Consider the following 17,383-nt stretch of genomic DNA (forward strand, 5'->3'; position numbering starts at 1 on the left):
ATTTAGTCCCTCTCCTTAAGGAAATCATAATTTTTGGTCCTCCAAAACAAACGGCGTTAAAAATCAGGTGAGGTGGATAACGGTGCTGTGCCACGTGATATTTTCATGCTTCTCTCCTCTCGACCTCTTTGATATTCAGCCGCTCAACACTCAAAATGCTTAAACACTCATCCAGAGCGTCCCTCTGAACATCTCCTTCTCTCCCTCCTCACCGACACTGTCTCTTTCCTTACATCTTCCTCACCGTCCACTGCCGCAACCTTCATCCCCATTTCAAAAGATTACATTAAGATTAATGTTTATTGTTTTTTTTCTGCTTGTTCCACACATAAGAAAGTGCAGAGAATCAACATGGAGATATTGAAGCTTTTTGTGATTGCATTAATTCCAAATCTGAAAGTACTGTTGCTTACTGTTCTTCGTTCCCTCCTTGCCATGAATCGTTTCAACATTCTAAGTGAATCTACTATCAACAACATGAACACTGTAAGCTTCTTCTAACTCAAACATTGTCATTTTATCTGTCTTTAAACATGAAAAAACTTAAAAATTCAGTAACTTTTCTTGATTGATAGATTTTTTTTTAATTTAGATCAATATAAAGTTAAAAATAAATAAATAATATTAATCTAATCTTGAAAATGACATATAATTGTGGTTTAATTTCTTCACAGATGGTGTATTTTGTGTTTTCTCCTGCTCTTGCTTATAGCAATCTAGCAAGTACCATAACTCTAAGGAGTTTGATTGCATTGTGAGTTTCTTTTCTGTGTTTTCTTAGCAGTATGGCAAGTACCATAGCCTCGCTGCAAACTGTCAAATTAATTTGAAGTAAACTTATTTAACTCTTCCTCTTCTTAGGTTTGTAAACTTCCGTTATTGAAGGATCCAAAACATCTTCGGAACACTGAAGAATGATGCCCATTGATGTAGCTTCGTCCCAGTGCTCTCTCCCCTTCTCAAAATTTCCACCTCTACAAGATAATAGCTGACCCAATCTGATTAAAAACTATTATTGTTCTAGATGGATAGAAATTTTATCAAAACTAAAAACTATACTTTTATCTGCTATTGAGGTTCCTATTATTTAAGGAAGAACCGCGAAGAGTGATCTTTGACGTGGAAGACGGCGGTTGGGGATGGGAATGGAGGTTGCGGCGGTGGACGGTGACGAAGATGTAAGGAAAGAGACAGTGTTGGTGAGGAGGGAGAGAAGCAGATGTTCAGAGGGACGCTCTGGATGAGTGTTTAAGCATTTTGAGTGTTGAGTGGCTGAATATCAAAGAGGTCGAGAGGAGAGAAGCATGAAAATATCACGTGGCACAACACCGTTATCCACCTCACCTGATTTTTAACGCGTTTATTTTGGAGGACCAAAAATTATGATTTCCTTAAGGAGAGGGACTAAATCGTACAAAGTTTGAAATAGGGACGAAAAATAAAATCGCTTGATAGTTAAGGGACTAAAAACATATTTAACCCAATATCTAAAGATATATTTGAAGTAATAGGAAACACTACAAGGGGTTTGAATAGTGTTTCTGTAAATCTTTTTCAAAACTGAAGTTTGATCATAGTAGATGAATATTGGATGATCCTCATGAGAAACTTAGTTCTTATGTTATAAACGTTGTTATGATAAATGCGTTTATGGTCTCAGTATGTAGCTTATCTTTGTGGCGTTTAGAAAAAGTAACTCTTAGAAAATGAGGTGTCTGTTAATAGACGTGCATGTTAAGGATTTGTTTTCCACATAAGATGAACTTTTTTAAATATAAGACATACCACACAAACTTTTATATTGGTTCACTCAACTGACCTACATCTAGTTCTCCTCTAAGATAACATAAAGGGTTCCACTAAATTTTCAATGAAATACATATGAGTATACTTACCACTCCTAGTTTCACAAGTTAAACTCAATAACCCCCATTTTTGTGACTAGTACTGAGTATCACCCACTCCTGGTTGCACAAGATTATTCATCACTCCTGGTATCCTTAGACGCTCCCGGTATCCTCCAAATACACTATCTAGTTGAGTTTGACCCATTTCTGGTTGTCATAGTTAACCTAGTAACCCCCGTTACCGTGACCCTGACTGAGTTTCACCCATTCCTCATTGTGCAGTATTCTTCACCACTCATGGTATCCCTAGACATTCACAGTATCCCCAAAATACACTATCTAGTTGACTTTAACTCACTCTTGTTTGTCGTAGTCAACCTAGTAACCCCCGTTACTATGACCTTGATTGAGTTTCACCCACTCCTAGTTGTGTAATATTCTTCACCAGTCCTGGTATCCGTAGACTCCCAGTATCCTTCAGATACACTATCTAGTTAAGTTTAACGCGCACTCTTGGTTATCGTAGTCAACCTAGTAACCCCCGTTACTGTGACCTTGATTGAGTTTCACCCATTAGTTGTGCAATATTCTTCACTAGTCTTGGTATCTGTAGACACTACTGGTATCCTTTAGATACACTGTATAGTTAAGTTTAACCCACTCATGGTTTTCATACTCAACCCAGTAACCCTCGTTACTGTGACTCTGATTCAGTTTCACTCACTTCTAATTGTGCAGTATTCTTCACCACTTATGAAATCCCTTGACACTCCCTGTATCTTCTTGATACATTGTCTAGTTGAGTTTCAGTCACTCCTACTTTCCACTATACAATTCCATCTAGTTACCGTTTAACTTCATCAAGTTAAATGTCAGAGTTTCACCCACTCCTGGTTTCCACTAGACACACTTGTTTAGCTACCATTTAACTCTTCAAAGTTAAATGTAAAGTGCTTTAATTCTCTTCAGAATTTACAATCAAAAAATTGGTTACAAATCCTTATATGACAACTCTTATAGAGAGGATATGTGTTCAATACAATTCAATCTAACAGACTCACTAAATATCTTCCTTCTTCTCTCTTCCTACAAAAGTAAGCTTATATATCTGATAACGGTTGAAAAACCGTAATTTTTATACTCAATTTTGATATTAAAAACAACCTTTATGACTTAGAAACTAGCTTGAAATCATGTTTTTTCTTAAGTTTTGGAATAAGAAAGTTGGATGGGTTTTATGCTTGGTTTTCCTTGTTTTGGCAGGAATTAAGATGAATTAGATGAAAGAAATTGAAGTAGTAAGGAGCTGGACTCAGGAAAGGAAGTAAAAGTGCACAAAAGAAGAGCTGCAGTCACCACTGAGCGGAACTTTTACCGTTGAGCGGCATTCTGAAGCACCGCAGTCACCGCTGAGGGCCAAAACTGCAGCTAAGCGCCATTTAGAAGAGCTGCACTTACCGTTGAGCGCCAAAAGTGTCGTTGAGCGCCATTTAATTGAGCTTAGGCCTATTTTCTATAATTTTTAATAAACTATATAAGGGTTTAATCGACCTAGGGTTGGTATCTTTGGACAGCAAGAGGCGAAATCACACTTTCTTCACCCCTTGAAGGAGGATTTTGGATGCGGAAGCTCCTTTATTCAAATTCTAAGGTTCTATATTTCACTCTTTCATTGTTTTTCATCTAGTTTCACCATGTCTATGGTGAACTAAACCTCTATTGTTATTGGGGAACCGATGTAATCCTTTGAAACTCTTATGTATTGAATTGGTTCTATATTTTATATGCTTTGCTTCATTAATTGTTAGGGTTTTTCCTCTTTACTCTATGCATGCTTTGTTTAACTCATTCAATTGCATGATCATTGATGTTATCTATATGGACACATATAGGTAAATCTAGAATTGGGGAAATTCTCCTGGAAGCAATATTACCTAAACATAGGAATAGGAGGATCGGTTGTCTTTAAGCTTCTGTGCGAATGTAATACATGAATAATTGCTAGGGAGACAAGACATTGTAAACTAGTGATTAGGATTAGGCTTTCTTCACCGAGACATCGGGTTTAAGGTAAATTAGAAAGTGACATTAACATTAATGAAGAAAGATGAATTCATGAATACATGAGAGTGGATAGGATGAGTCGAAAACCCCAACAACATAATCATTCATATTTTATATCCATCTCTTTTGCTTCTTTCGATCCAATTGATCAAAACTTGCATTCATGTTTATTTTCTACAATTCAAACACAATGATTTCGTTTACAAGTTAATCAATAAATCACATAACTGTCTAGGCCGTGAGTCCTTTGGGAAACGATACTTGGTTTTACCATTTTATTATTACTTGATACGATTGGGTACACTTGCCGAGTGTTAACAATATCAATGAAGCTTGAGAATGTTTCTTTTCTTGAAATTTTCTCTCTCTCTCTCTATGTGTGTGTGTGTGTGTGTGTATATATATATATTCTTACACAAGAGGATTTGACTCTAAATAGTTTTGAGAGAATCCTTGATCTTTTCATGAGGATGCTTTTCATATCAATCTTTAAGTGCCAATCCCCCCTCTCTTCTTCTTCAAAGATCTTCTATTTATATTCCTTTTGACAGTGTAGCCATTAGACTATGCTTGTCCTCAAGATGTGGTGATAATGTAGCAGTTAGACGATGCTTGTCCTTGAGATTCGGCTCTTCGTAGCTTTAGTCATAAGTGGTTGCCATAGGTTGATGTCTACTTGTTAGAGTAGACTCACTTTTTTAGTACTTTATCAAAAGTGGATTGTAATTTCTCTTTGGCGCGACTTTTGATGAGGAGATTGTTCCATAAATGTCTTATTGTCTCTAACGTCCATTTTTGACTTGTATTTGATAGAGAAGATGAACGCTTGTAATAGGCAATATGCATAAGGTAGAGTAGATATGCATGCAGTAGATATGTCATTTCTCTTATTACTTTTGTTGTTTTTAAATGTTGAACATTTAATAATATTTAATAATTGTTCAGAACAACAAATTTTTTCACATTTTCTACCGTTCATGTATGATTTGATTGTTTGAGATTTCTAGTGAAGATACTAAATGTTTCATGGGAGTTTCATCATTGGATGAAAACACGTTTAACACATGGTATCGTTTAGCCTATGAGAGGCTTCTCTTAATTGGTGCTTTGTTTAGTAGATACTTGTTGAGTTCAAAAGTGTGTTTAGCAAGCCATCTTTTATTATGTCTTTTTGAAACAAGGTTTGTTCTTTTAGTGCGTTTAGAAAAAAAATATCATTTTATAATAAGAGTTCATCTAGCTTGTTTAGCTAGGTATGCTACGAGTGCATTTAGCAAGATTCTCATTCGATATGAGTTTTCCTAAAAAATATTTTCTACCCTTTCATCTATCACGTTATATCTAGAGTTCGTTTAATCATCGTTTAGCAATCTTTTAACATTAGTTGCATTCAGTAAAACACTCATTGCACATTAAATAGAGACATTGTTTAATGACACGTCTTACAAAGGCTTTTTCCTTTGCGGTTCTCTTAAGCTTTGTTTTCCTATTTGCATTGTGGATTTCAGAAGGATAATACTTTGTCAGACATCTTTTTTCAGTGTCATTCATTACTCCATAAGATGTGTGAAGTCACTAGCCTTTCCCTTAACAAACTTTCTTAATTCCTACATTCTTATGTTTTGCATATAAGATTCTTTAGATATTGCGCTTAGTGTTTTATCAGTTTTACTTGAATGTTTCTTGTACGTGTTATATGTTTTAACCCTATTGTGTGAACTTTTTTTATGCTTCTATGTTGTTTCATCTTAATTCTTCTATTATTTAAACATCTTATGTAGCTTTAGTTAGAACTCTTGATTAGGCTTGTTATGCAGATGTGCAGATGTTTCTAGTCTTGACTTTGTATTTCTATGTTGCTTCTCTGACTTTAGTGTTTCAACCATTGTAATATGTTCTTTGTGTTTATACTCTTTTATATATTTGATGACCAAAGATTTTCCCTAAGCAAGGAATTTAGGTCATTGTATTTGGCCATATTGTGTAGGTTTGTCTAAGGCTTGTATTAACGTCTAAGTAGCATAGGATTTTCCTTAAGTTACACATCCAAGCCAAGTGAAAAGTGTATGCCATGGAGAGGATTTACTATTTAGAAGTGGTCACATGGCACCCTAGGAGTGAAGAAGATTTCTTTTTGGTAGTGGCCACATGTCCCTCTACCATTGGAGAGGATTTGGTTTTAGTAGTGATCACATGACACTCTAGGAATGGAGATCATTGTGTTTGTGAGTGGCCACATGTCCTTCCATCATTGGATAGGATTTGTGGACACTTTTCTACTCCGTAGAAGGCCTCATTTTTGGCCAATGAGAGCAAAGGTGGGAGATCATGCTTTTAGGGTTAGAAGGAGACACCCTTAGCCTATAAATAAAGGTGTCTCTACCCTTGTATTTCATCTTGGATTAATGTAATGTTATACTGCCAAATTGTAGCCATACACTTCCTAGATCAAGACTAGAACAACCCTAGAGTCTATTCTAGTCACCTACCTCATGGAGTTGGCCTAACCTCTCCTTGAACCATCAAACTACACACCATTTTCACCATACCACTCAAAGTCGTGAGCTATCTCCCTAACCACCACCATTTGAGGAACATATCACCCTTTTCCACCCCATTTCCGCAATCATATCCACAATAGGGACCATATCCTTGCATCCTTCTAAGCTTTAGGCCAACCTAGCTCAAGGAGGTTGTTATCAAAACACCTATCTCTTTGATTATTTTGTTTCATTGAGGTCAGTTTCCTAGATTATGAGTGTGACTATTTTTGGGGAAATCAGTCATGGTTATACACGAATGTTCTCCTTGTTTGTGTTGATAAATAAATTATTACTAGTGTATAAATTATAAAAAAATAGAAATTATTAATTGTATCTTGTATTTAAACTCAAAATTAGTGCATAAGCTAAAATTTCTATTCTAGAACACATTTAGTAGGTATACGTGTCATGCCTTACACAAAAGGGTGTTACCTTAATAGCCATGTTTGACCTTTTTTACCCTACTTCTCAAACTCATTGTTGCTAATATTGCCATTTAGGAATCAATTTATGTTATACAACAAATTGTTTTAAATTTAGTTTTTTATTTTATGTTAGATTATCTTTTTTATTCATGAGTAGGACTCATGATTTATGTTGAGCTTAGAAATGTATATTATGTGCTCAAAATGTTCTTTGTTAAATGTTTATTATGTTCTGAATAATTTTTCATTTATAGGTTTTGGTTTCGGGTCAAAATCAATTTAATTTTAAAGAAAAACACAACATTTATGTTTGCTCATGTAGTCAGAATTAAATTTATGTATGGAATTATATAGTCAAACGTAAATTTATGCCGAGATTAATGATAAACTAACAAATTTATATGAGAAAAATAATTTAACATAAATTTACGTCTCCTACAACTACATCTAACCTTCAATGGGCATAAAAGACCCAAAATAACATATTTAAAAACCTTCTTTGTATTAGTGATCCATAATCCTACCTGATCAATGCGAGAATTTTTCATTAATGTTGGAATAGGTTTATACAATAAAAGCAAAAACGTGTTATTTACCATCCCTACCTCAATCTTTCAATAACCAAATATAGCTCTCTTAGATCTTCCAACCAACAATGGGAGTCTTAGATATTTAGATGTCTTAAGGCCTTCATTAACACCTATAAATTTTACAATTTTATGACTCAAACTTTTACCCACAATGCTAGAAAACAATACTGCATATCAGACAAAATTCATGCATTAAGATATATAGTTGAATTTAACTTTAAGTCAACTTCATTGAACCATTTAAGTAGCCTTGCCCCTATTTATATATTATAATTTGGTTTTATATCTCTAATCAGTGTAGGATTTCCAACACATTCCTTCATATCAAGTGCATTCATGCCAAGGATATCGAATGTGAGAATTGAGAGTAAGGATGGCAAAAAAATCTACGGATACGGGTATCCGCACATAAAATCTACGGTGGGTAGTTACTACTCGCGGATATTTATTACCAGCAACTAACGCGTAGTGGTATTTTAATACCTGCATCTAAACAGGTCGAATGCGAGTATTAAACTATCCGCCCCGCGGGTATCTACTACCAGCAAAAAATAATAATAAAATATTAATTTTTATTGTTTTAAAACTAAATTTAATAAAAAATAAAATTAATTTATATTTGATTAGGTTAAATTTAATTAAAATTAAATTTTAATTTATATTTAATTTACTATATTATGTGTGTGTGTGTATATATATATATTGTAATTTTATTTAAAAAAATATAAAATATATTTTTTTAATTTTTTGCTGATATTGGTAGGTATCACGGATATTTTCTAAGCGGGTAGTTGTGCGGGTTGCGGGTCAGATGTTTTTTTTGCGGGTCGGGTTGCGGGTAGGCACTATCCGTGCCCAACTCGACCCGTTGTCATCCCTAATTGAGAGGGACACAACAAGTCACAAAATAGGCTTAAATGTTAACTATAATAAACTCTTAATGATATCATATTAAAATAATAAAATTGACGTCTAATTCAATCTCATTAAACCGACTTATCTCATTTATTTTTAAGAAGTAAACTTTAAGTCTAACCCAATTCTACAAAAATTAAATTATAAAATGTGAGATTTGCATCTACTTATATATTATAATTTAGTCTTATTTCTAGTTGATTTGGATCTTCACCACACTCCCTCGTGTCTAGACATATTCATATCAAGCATGACACTAAATATGTGTAGGTAGTTTGATGATGGTCCAACAGCAAATAGAAAAATAAACCCACAAACAATCAACTTTGCTAAAATACGAAGAAAACTAAATTAATAATTTTATGATTCAATTTAAATAATTTTTTATCATATTATAAAATTATAAAATATACAAACCAAAATCATAAACTTGTAAATAAAAAGAAAATTGTGATTTTGTATATAACTCTTGGCTACTTTTAATTGCAACTTTATGTCATATTTATAAATAAAGCACATAATCTTTTATGATTAAAAACTATAATATAAAAAAAGAAATTTCTTATCTCTCATATTTTAACAAACATAAACATATTGAAAATACAATACAATAAAATTCTAAAGCAACGTGTAAGACATATTTAAATGTAACAAGTGGTATAGTTCTATTCTTGCTTTTTAATTCAAAATTCTAACAAAATCAATCATATCATGAAAAAAAAATCAGTTTTTAGATATATTTTATTTTATTTTTTAACAGTTAATCTGTTTCCAACATCTATCATAGTTCAAATTCATACATACCTTACATGTTTTAGGTTAAACTAATCCAATATAATGTAACTTTAGTCATTGTTTGGTAGGAGATTACATTTATAAGTTTATCCTCATTATGTTTCTTATACATTTAAAAATTAATTAATTAATTAGGCCTTGGACGGTGTGGAAGTAAGCCTAAAATTAGTTTTGTGAAAAGTTTCTTGGCCTTCTAATAATAAGATTTTCAAAGAGCCTAATTGTCACGTGCATGTTTGATAACGTGCAAACTTTGCAACCCTAATGCTAACTACATATCCTCAAACCCATGCACTATTTAATGGTCGGTATGCCACTACTTTTAGTTATACTAACACTTCATATTTCTCCTTTTGTTAGGTTATTCTTCTCTATCTCTCATCCATTCATTCCTTTATTTAATGGTTTTTTACTTATTGTAATATATTTCCTATTTATTTTTCATTATGGAATTAACTTTCCTTTTTGTTTCTTGTACATTCTCAAATGGAATCTTATATTCAAATTCGTGAAAAAAAATATCAAAGGAACTCACATTTATAGCCAAACCTGTCGATAGCTTTTGAGTAAGTTTCATTTGTCCATGTATATATTACTTTCTTATGTTCCGAAACAAAATTATCGGTGCTATGTTACAATTTTTCACAAAAATATCTTGCTTATAATATACTTATTATTGTTATAATTTGGAAGACGAAAGATGTTCTATTATATTTCTAATATGATTTGTATTGTTTGTGTATTTCATATTCTAAATACATGTCTGAAATAAAAGGTTCGCAAACTTTAAATTAAATTAAACTTTGTAAAAACAATTCACACCTTACTTGTATTAAATCGAGTTTTTCGTTACAACTTTTTGTGTAACATACAAACATAATTCGAACAAACCTCAAGAGGTTATAAAATGACAATGTAAATGAATAGATTAAAGAAAAATCATTAACAAATGTCAATTAATTTATACAAAAAAGTTATATAATTTATACAATATTGTTTCATCCTTTTATTTATATCGCGTGAAATTTGTTGCATTCGAGTCAATAATAACTAAGCAAACACGAAGAGAAACAACTTTATTTAACTGAAAAGTTCTATACATAGGAGTTCGTTTATCAAATGTTATCTATGTATCATACATATAAAGTTCTTAGAATATAAAACCTAAAAAACGGAATAACACGAAAGTGTTAAAATAGTTAAGTCTAAATATTATTTAATACATACGATGACTGTTTATCTAAATTTAACACTACAAAAACTTCCAAGTAGACCGTCTTTTATGTTTTTTACATCAAACAATTTATTAGTCAATCGTGACAATTATTTAATCAATTCGAAATCATTAGAAAGTCGATCATCACATATTAAAATGTTGTCTGCCTTCATAGGAAAGAAGAATATTCAAGCTCTCGTATTTATGTATTTATCTATATTTAAACATACATAAATATACATACACCAATAGAACATATATATTGATACAATGTATTAATATTGTATGTATAGACCTAGTTGAGTTCTTATAATGTAATTATTGAACAATGATAGGTGTGTCTAGGAGAGTTTTTGTTGGTGACATGAAAATAGGAATGCTTTAAGTAAAATTATAGTTACGAGAACTATAAAGGGTGCTTAAACATAAGGATGTTAGGTGCATATTAAGTGGTAAAAGTTGTGATTATTTAGCATGAAAGAAAAGGTAACACACTACTTTCTCGTATTAAATGAGTAACCCTGATGTGGTGTTCGTACAGAACCGATAACATTGTGATTTGGTAAATGTCAATTGTCAGAGAGCACCCATCCAGCAAAACGGTGGCGTTTAACGTGTGAAATCCGTAGTCATATGATGGTATCACTTGTACGACAACGATCGTAACTAGCATATCGACCAACAAATCTATTCTCACAAACTTCATTTTTGTAAGCTTTCCAACGGAATCCTCTTCCACTGTTCAAAACTCAATTTGGGGCTTCCAAACCCCAATTCACCCAACACACTATCTCTCCCTCTCTCTCCTTCTCAGAATCATTTTCCATAATTATACAATTAAAAACACAACCTTAATCTTTACTAAATCCTCCTCCAAGATTACCTAAAACAACGCTACCAAGATTTATGATTCCAACTATGGTCCAAATCATACTATCGAGAACCAAAAACGCTATCCAAACCATCTTTCTACTCAAAGTTTAGATCACAAAAAGAAAAAACATGTTTCTATTCCAAATCACGAAAAAGCAATAATCTCGTATTAAAGAAATTGATAACCGAACCCAAATCGTAGAAAGTGTGAAAGAGCAGAAGAATAGATTAGATGGGTGAATCTCTGATAGCACTCAGAAGAAGCAGTGTTCTATAATCCTTAGTAACAGCTAAAAACTGAGAAACAAACTGAAATTTCCGGCTATACATCTAGAAATTTCGAGAACTTTCACATAAATTAACCAAGCATGCAAAACAGTCTGAAGCAGTGAAAACCAATACGTACAGATTTTACATCTTGCAAACTTTGATAGTTAGCTTAGGTAAGTTGTAAGAGATGATGTTAATGTCAGTTCCGAGTTGCGGCACTCGTTTTTCTGTTCCTTTTCTTCTTGGCTTTCGCTGCAGGAACAGGCTCGGTAACGCTATACAAATCTTTTACACAACGGTACCTCTTGGTGGTGGTAGCAAAGCTTTCATCTTGGGAGTCCACGGTGGTTTCTGCGACGGAGGAAACATCTCCACCGGAATCGACCTTGCTCTGACGCGGTTTCCCTTGCACCACACTGTAGCTGCAGCTGTTGTTGCTGCTGTGGTGATCCTCTTCAGAATCTCCGCTGCTGAGTTGAATGAGTTGCTTCGCTGCTTCGATCTCCGAGTGGGAAAACGTGATCGGCTTCCGGGTGCTCTTGATTTGGTATGTAGCCATGATTTATGGAACAGAGAGAACGATGAATGGTGAATTGGAACTGAAACTGCTCTATCAGACATCGTTGTTTTTATACTGTTTCAAACAATAGGTCGGTTAATTGCTGCAATTTTTTTTTTCTATTTTATTATTTTGTTCGATTCCGTTTTTGTAGGAGTTAACTTTATTTGTGTTATTTTTCATTGCGTTTATATCATATGTATGTAAGAGAATATACCTATTTTACTTGTAGCCTATTTTATTACAGGAAATTGATAGTTTATAGATCAAATAAATGTGTTTTTAAAATACGTATAATGAATGAGTTTTAATTTTGTTTTCTATTCTTATCAAATTTGTAATGATTTTTTTTTTCAACTTTGGTCTTTTATGAAATATTTTATTTATTTTTTACAGCTTGAAATTATTGTTTTTAGCTCTTTATATTCTTTAAAAGTAGATTGTTTTGGTTATTTGATCATTTCGACGTGAGTATAGTGACACATAATATTAGAAATAAAAAATTATTATTGTAATTTTAGAGAGGGACCAAAATTATACAATTTTTTTAAAAGAGATTAAAATTAAAATATATTAGTTTACTCATTTTCTATGAACATATAAATTAAATATGTTAACAAAAATTAAGATTTGCAAAAAAAAGTATTTTTAATGCCTCTAAAATGAAAATGTAAAGATTTGAATATATAAGTAATCAAAATAAAAAGAAATCATTCAAAATGTAAACGATCCAAGATTAAATTAAATTTAAGTATAATGACGTAAAAGCAATTAAAGGTAAAGTAAAATTGAAAATTCTTAAAGATCGAAAACCGCTAATGTAAATTACAGATAAATCAAATAAATAAAAGAGTTAATAGAATACTAAAGTAGTTAAACACAATTATTTATGTAATGTGTTTTTCACATTAAATAATATAACACATGCTTCCACCCTAAACCACCGGTTCATGTTCCATTTTTATTTAAAATTTAATAAATAATTTGATTTTTATATTTAGATTATTAGTTTATTGAGTTTTCACTTTTTAGAAATGTTCAATAGTTTATTATATTAAATTAAAGTTAATATTACTGGAATGTGTCACATCTTATAATTACATACAGTTGGAATCCAAGTATCATTTAAGTCCCACATTAGATAGAAACGAAAAAGTAGAACATTATATAAAGATGAAAGATCTATTAACCCATTTCCTTAAGGTTTTTGGTAGAGAGTAGTATCAATCCCTTATATGTTTGAGCTCCAATGTTATTGGTGTTTGTATCTTCCTGGTGAACATTCTCCTTGTTAGACCCAACAGTAGAGCCGATGGTTTGTCTTGGTGACCAACTCAGAGCAGTATAATGATCTCTATACCGAAAGCTTTTTAAATAAAACACTTTCTTGAGTGATCTTATACAAGTTGTTGTGTATCCTTCTAAACTAAGTCCAACACATAACTATAAAAGACTTATTGCAAAAGCTTATAACTACAAGTCCTCTAACATCATTTGCATGTTTTGAATTATCATCATCAAAATATCTTTATCTTCAGCTCTTATAATTTTTGCTACAAGATAAAATCTAGATTTATCACGTGTCAAAAGTTAGGATTGTCAGTCAAAATCTACGTTATCTTCTACCTTGAAACCCTCTAATTTTGACATGTAACATCTTTCAAGTAAAAAATGACCAAATTTGACATGTGGCATATGAGTCATCTTTCATATTTAAACACATTGTTGTACTTCCTATGATAGGATGTATTTAGTGTAAGACCTAGGAAAAATTATTATCTAGAAAGGTGGTGGGTGTGGGTATCATGAATTAAAAATAATAAAGGTAAGTATTAGTAAAATGAAGTATAACATAGATGATTAAAGCTCCTTATTATGTGTTGGTAGTCATGGGTTGGTAGTCATGGGTTTGATTCTTGCCGTGTACATAGTATATATTTATTATTTTTTTATGTGCAATTGTGTTGTGTATTAATGTTTATAATAATTGTTATTCATGTGTTTGATTAAAATTTATTAAAATGGGGAAAGTGAAATTAACATGTTAATTAAAGTAGTTTAGGAAAAAGTAAAATAAAATATATTATGTGGTGTTTTATCATAATCAATAAGAATAAAGATAGGGACTTATCAGAATCAATAAAAATAAAGATACCAACTTATCATAATCAATTAGAATAAAAATATTAAAATAAAATATATTATTTAAGGACTTGTCATAATCAATTAAGATAAAAACAATTTTATTTTAGTATTATGAAAATAATGGACTTTTATAAAAAAATATTCAAAAAAAAACATGAGACAAGTATGTATCTTATTTATATTATGATAAGGTAGAAACCCTAGCCATAATGAAAAAGAGAAAGAAACTTTGAGGTGTAGTAAGAGTGAGAGTTTGATCGAGTAAAGGTTTGTGAATGCTCGGGCAGTGAAAATGCATTGTTTATTTCAGGAAAAGTCTTTAGGAGAACCAAGGTAAGGAGACTTATCTTTATTGTTTGTTTTGTACGATGTGATTTTGTTAATTATGCTCGGTTGATTAACTTGCATGTTATACCTTATTAAATCCGATATGTTCTTTCTTTTCATATGATGTTAGGATGTTTCTTTAGGTTGGTGACGATATTATGTTCGGTATTTTCATTATCGAGGAATATAATTTATTTGATCTTCATGTGTTCTATTTAATACTATGTTGTCAAATAATTTCATCCTGTATAATTTCTTGCTTCACATTTATTTCCTCCTGTTGTCTAGTAATTTATTATGCTATTTGGATGTTTTGTTTTTAGCAAGTTAAATAATACGTATACATATATATTTAACCTATTGGCAATTACGGTTTTCATCTCATTGTTTAGGATATTTTTAAAAATGTGTAATATATATATATATATATATATATATATATATATATATATATATATATATATATAAATAAAGTGAAACTTCATTTAGTATGACATTAATGAGATGTGTATTCTCTATATTTAACTTTTGGTTAGCTAATGGTACGAGGTTTTATTAGGTGTTGATTTATTATTTTGGCATTTTCGAATGTGTTTTTCATAATTGTGGCTTGGATGGTGTTAGACAATTTTGATATTACTATGGTGTATGAAATGGTAGTATGAAACTTTGTTATAATATTATTTGGATGTTATCTTAGGTATTATCTATATTTTTATTAATGTAATTGGATTTTTTTTTTCATGCGACGGTTATGGTATAATAATAATTATATTGGTGAGTTGGTTTTCTTTTATAGTCAATAAGGTCACGAAGATAAAATTATATTATTTTAAACAAATCTAGAGTGCAGCAGTAATTAATTATTTGTACATGTTTTTAGAAAAGAAAAGAAAAATGATAACTTATTTCTTTTGGTAATAGTTATATATATGTATAGGATTTTAGGGGTACGTGACGTGATTTGTGAAAGATTTAATTTAATTTTATTATTATGCATTCTGAGGTTACTGTGTTATTATATTTTGGACACTAAAAGAAAAGTGGTAGTTAATATTTTTAGTAAATGCAAGCAGTGAGATAACGACTTTGGATTTTTATAAACATGGATTTGATTTATAAATACTATGGATACACCGTTGTTAAAACAAGATCGTTTATAGAGACTACACTATCTAGTGACTTATGTTTTGAAGTTTAACATACAATATTTAACGAAATATTATTTATTGAGTGAAACAACTAAAGATGGTACTTGATAAGAATAATATTGAACAAAATATATGTTGAATGAAATAAGCATTTATAATGTTTCATGAAAATAATATTATATATCATCTAACATACAATGCTTTACAAATGATGTCAAACATGTGAATACATCTAGCAAAGTTTGACTAAACACTAAAGCTTAAGATTTTATATCCAAACAGTATTTAAAAGAAATGAATAATCTAGGATATCAGTTAAATGCGTCAAATGCTATCATGATATGAGAACATCTCATATCACAAGAGCACCTAATGTATACATAAAAAGTGCCAAACACTATCAAGCTCCTAACAATGTGTCTAATCGTTATATCATCTGGTAAAAGGGATAAAGCCTTTGAACACTAGTTTCGCTAAACATAACTAAACGATGTTTTTATCAGATAAGCTTACATGTGTGAATATGTTTTTGACACGCAATGTACTTAACGATCACTGACATTTAAAACATAACTAAACGAAGAAGTCTTTGTATATGGAAAGCTAACTCCAAAATTAGAAAAACACTTAGCAAACCAAATAGGATAATAGCAAAACACTTATCAAACCAAATAGGGTGAAAAACATCTAGGCTAAGGAAACAAACAACCTTAAGATAGAAAACACTAAGTTAGAAAACCCCAAACCTAAACTAGGAAACCAACCTTCAGTTAGACACTAGGATAGAAAAACACAAGTTAGAAGACAAATCTTAAAGATATAAAACAATCATCAAACATTGAGGTAGAACATCCTAGAAAACCAATTGTAAGCTAAAAGAAATACGAGATTAGAAAACCCTAGATTAGAATAGAAGAACAAAAAGTCATGAGCCAAGAAAGGAAAATGAAACTACAATTGCTCAGGAGATAGAGTAGAAAGTAAAAGGTATGAAATAATAGGATAAAACTTTAATTAAAAATAGGATACAACTTTAGCTAGAAAGAACATACCCAAAAGTTGTAGATGACCATCTAGGAGAAATGATTAAACAACGAAAAGCTAAACTAAGGCTTAAGACACCAACCAAAGACAAATAACTCAAGACTTTAGAAAACAAGAAAACAACTTAGGATAATCAGAAAAACTTAACGTGTAAACAAAAGACTTAGAACCTGAAACCCAAAACACACAACCAGAACACTTAACATAGAAAAACTTAGTGTTGAGATTGTTGATAGGGGGAGCACAGGTTTAGCTGAACCCACAATCTCTGTGATATCTGTTTTTGATAATGACAACACATAGTTAATAAAAACACATGTATATGTACTGTGTTATATGTGTTATATGCTTATATGCTTACTGTGAGATTTGTACAAGCATAATTGTGAACATATCATGTTGATTATTGCATACTACTGTGTTGGAAATGTGATTATAACTGTGTATGCATAATATGAGTTTTGAAATGGAAAAACCACATGCATAAAGCATATCATGTTGATTATTGCATACTACTGTGTTGGAAATGTGATTATAACTGTGTATGCATAATATGAGTTTTGAAATGGAAAAACCACATGCACCAAGCATATCTATATGACTAAATCAATTACAAAGA

This window comes from Vigna umbellata, chromosome 7 (genome assembly GCF_029865625.1).
Source record: "Vigna umbellata cultivar VRB3 chromosome 7, Vumbellata_1.0, whole genome shotgun sequence".
NCBI classification, from domain to species: domain Eukaryota; kingdom Viridiplantae; phylum Streptophyta; class Magnoliopsida; order Fabales; family Fabaceae; genus Vigna; species Vigna umbellata.